At 45.5% G+C, this 2,596-nt stretch overlaps 1 long non-coding RNA gene across 1 annotated transcript; it reads left to right on the plus strand.

Annotated features, from left to right (window-relative positions):
• Positions 1 to 231: 231 nt before the first annotated feature.
• LOC107183847 lies at positions 232 to 2,596 on the plus strand. Its single transcript, XR_001514643.1, has 3 exons — positions 232 to 256; positions 342 to 436; positions 2,577 to 2,596. It is a non-coding gene; the product is annotated as an uncharacterized LOC107183847 (long non-coding RNA).

A 2,596-nucleotide genomic window follows, 5' to 3' on the forward strand; every position in this document is an offset into this window, starting at 1 on the left:
TCCTATTCAAATCCTCTGCCCATTTTTAAAATATATTTTTTTATTGATTTCAGAGAGGAAGGAAGAGGGAGAGAGATAGAAACATCCATGATGAGAGAGAATCATGGTGCCTCCTGCAAGTCCCCCACTGAGGGTCGAGTCCACGACCCAGGCATGTGCCCTTGACTGGAATGGAACCTGGGACCTTTTAGTTTGCCGGCCGGCGTTCTATCCACTGAGCCCAACTAGCTCAGGCTGCTGGTTGGAATATTAAATGGTGCAACTACTGTGGAAAACAGTTTGATGATTCTTCAAAAAGTTAAACTTAATGTTACCATATGAACCAGCAGTTTCCCTCCTAGGTATACACCCAAGAACTGAAAACGGACTCAAACACAGCAGCATTATTCACAATCGCCAAAAGGTGGAAACAACCCAAATGTCCATTATCAAATGAGTGAGTAAACAAAATGTGGCCCATTCATACAATGGGATATTATTCAGCCATAAAAGGGTTGAAATTATGATATATGTTAATGTGGATGGACCTCTAAAACAAGTGAAAGAAGCCAGTCACAAAAAGCTACATATTGTTACATGAAATATCCAGAATAGGCAAACCTATAGAGACAGAAAGATTAGTGGTTGCCAGGAGTTAGAGCAGTGGTTCTCAACCTTGGCTGCACATTAGAATCACCTGGGCCGAAACCGGTTTGGCTCAGTGGAGAGAGCGTCAGCCTGCGGACTGAAAGGTCCCAGGTTCGATTCCGGTCAAGGACATGTACCTGGGTTGCGGGCACATCCCCAGTGGGGGATGTGCAGGAGGTGGCTGATCAATGTTTCTGACTCTCTATCCCTCTCCCTTCCTCTCTGTGGAAAATCAATACAATATATATTTTTTAAAAAAGAATCGCCTGGGAATCTTTTTAAAATCCTGATTTCTGGGCCTCATCCTCCGGAAATTCTGTTTCTTTGTTACTGATGTTGTGGCCCCACCCCATAACAAAGAAACAGAATTTCTGGAGGACAAGGCCCAGAAATCAGGATTTTAAAAAGATTCCCAGGTGATTCTAAAGTGCAGCCAAGGTTGAGAACCACTGGGTTGGAGGAGGGAATGGGAAGTGACTGGTAATGGGTACAAGGTTTCCTTTGGGGATGATGGAAATGGTTTGGAACTAGATAGAGGTAGTGGTTGTGCAACATTGTGAATGTACTAAATGCCACTGAATTGTACATCTTATTTATTTATTTTAATATATTTTTGTTGATTTCAGAGAGGGAGAAAGAGATAGAAACATCAATTATGAGAGATATTGACTGGCTGCCTCCTGCATTCCCCCTTCTGGGGATTGAGCCCACAACCCGGGCATGTGCCCTTGACCAGAATCGAACCCGGTACTCTTCAGTCCTCAGGCAGACACTCTATCCAAATCAACTAGGGCTTGTACACTTTAAATGGCTAATTTTATGGGAGTTTTACTTCAGGAAAACAAAATGGCTGGAATTAGAGTGGTTTTCTGGAGAGAAAACCCGTCTCAAAAAAAATTTTTTTTTAATTGATTTCAGAAAAGGAAGGGAGAAACATCAGTGATGAGAGAGAATCATTGATCAGCTGCCTCCTGCACGCCCCCTACTGGGGAATTGAGCCAGCAACCTGGTCATGTGCCCTGACCAGGGAATTGCACTGTGACCTCCTGGTTCATAGGTCGACACTCAACCACTGAGCCACACTGGCCGGGCAAAACAGAGTCTCTTTTAAGGCGACATCTTGGTTGAGGACAAGGCACTAAACAGGCGTGCTGGCTCTGAAAGATGAGGCAACAGGGTCAGGAGCCAGAGAGAAAGAGGCATTTGGCTTTGAGACAAGGCTTCTGGGAGGATGTGGCCTGTAGGAACACTGGACTTTGAAGGACAGCAAGGCCTGAGCCTTGATTTTGGTTTCCCCCTGGGCATAGAGGACTCCAGCACCCACGACAGCTTCGGGGCAAGGAGCTTTGGAAGAAAGGAAGGAGTAGAAAGAGAGAGGTCACTGGCTCCAGGAGGAGGGAGGTGTCCAGAAAAATAAGAGCTATGCAGAATCCCAGATATTTCAGGGTGGCGTTGGACTGCCTACTGTGTGAGGAAGAAGATTCAAATAATTTTATTTTTATATTAAGGAAAATACAGGCTCAGAAAGTGGGAGAATCCAGGGACACCAGACCTCAGGTACTTGGGGACTTGCAGGCCAGAGATCACATTCAGACACAATCCCACCGTTACTCCCATCACACCCAGTCACAGTGTGTGAGGCAGAGCGTGCTACACACACTACACTCTCCAGAGTATCTATGTGGGAGGAAGTGTTCCTGGGTGGGCAAGGGCCTGTTCTGGGAATTGGGAGGCCTGGATCCCAGTCCTGGTGCCTGCTCGGCACATGGCCCACTGTGACCTTGACCAAGTCTATTTTGCAATCTGGACCTTATTTTTCCCAAATGGGAATGGGCAGGATATGGTAGATGTGTGTCTTTCATATATAGATATGTTCAAGCATGATGCACCCAGACATATGCAAACTGCATAAATGCTCTTTTTAAAAAATATCTTTTTATTGGTTTCAGAGAAGACGGAAGAGGGAGAG

The sequence above is a fragment of the Myotis davidii genome, unplaced genomic scaffold (assembly GCF_000327345.1).
Source record: "Myotis davidii unplaced genomic scaffold, ASM32734v1 scaffold543, whole genome shotgun sequence".
NCBI lineage: Eukaryota > Metazoa > Chordata > Mammalia > Chiroptera > Vespertilionidae > Myotis > Myotis davidii.